The sequence below is a fragment of the Megalopta genalis genome, unplaced genomic scaffold, assembly GCF_051020955.1.
Source record: "Megalopta genalis isolate 19385.01 unplaced genomic scaffold, iyMegGena1_principal scaffold0022, whole genome shotgun sequence".
Classification (NCBI taxonomy): domain Eukaryota; kingdom Metazoa; phylum Arthropoda; class Insecta; order Hymenoptera; family Halictidae; genus Megalopta; species Megalopta genalis.
The window spans coordinates 3113675-3115000 of NW_027476092.1; positions in this window are offsets into that span (position 1 = coordinate 3113675).

Below are 1326 nucleotides of genomic sequence, written 5' to 3' on the forward strand. Positions count from 1 at the left end.
CGCGGATCGTCTATCTCTGTCTCTTTCTAGATCGGAAGAATCGATGTTTCCCTGCAAACTATTGGGAGTTTAATTAAACTTTATACACGAAATTACTCGTTTTGATCCCCGCAACACAGCCGTATGCTTTTTATAATTTTGTGGAATCGGGAACCTTGAAATATTTATCATAACGCGGATCGACTGTCTCTGTCTCTTTCTAGATCGGAAGAATCGATGTTTCCCGGCAAACTATTGGGAGTTTAATTAAACTTTATACATGAAATTACTCGTTCTGATCCCCGCTACACAGCCGTATACTTTTTATAATTTTGTGGAATCGGGAACCTTGAAATATTTATCATAACGCGGATCGACTGTCTCTGTCTCTTTCTAGATCGGAAGAATCGATGTTTCCCGGCAAACTATTGGGAGTTTAATTAAACTTTATACATGAAATTACTCGTTCTGATCCCCGCTACACAGCCGTATACTTTTTATAATTTTGTGGAATCGGGAACCTTGAAATATTTATCATAACGCGGATCGACTGTCTCTGTCTCTTTCTAGATCGGAAGAATCGATGTTTCCCGGCAAACTATTGGGAGTTTAATTAAACTTTATACATGAAATTACTCGTTCTGATCCCCGCTACACAGCCGTATACTTTTTATAATTTTGTGGAATCGGGAACCTCGAAATATTTATCATAACGCGGATCGACTGTCTCTGTCTCTTTCTAGATCGGAAGAATCGATGTTTCCCGGCAAACTATTGGGAGTTTAATTAAACTTTATACATGAAATTACTCGTTCTGATCCCCGCTACACAGCCGTATACTTTTTATAATTTTGTGGAATCGGGAACCTTGAAATATTTATCATAACGCGGATCGACTGTCTCTGTCTCTTTCTAGATCGGAAGAATCGATGTTTCCCGGCAAACTATTGGGAGTTTAATTAAACTTTATACATGAAATTACTCGTTCTGATCCCCGCTACACAGCCGTATACTTTTTATAATTTTGTGGAATCGGGAACCTTGAAATATTTATCATAACGCGGATCGACTGTCTCTGTCTCTTTCTAGATCGGAAGAATCGATGTTTTCCGGCAAACTAATGGGAGTTTAATTAAACTTTATGCATCAAATCATTCAGTTTGACTCCTGCAACACAACCAAACACTCTCTGTAATTTTCTGAACTGAAAAACCACTGAAATTGCGCTCGAAATGCGGAGCGACGGGTCGGCGCGTCTGCACTCTGCGACAGCTAGTCAAAACGTCCGAACAGCGTATTGTTTTCGATCTCTTGGTATAATATTCGTATTCCTTGCTGTGTATAGCT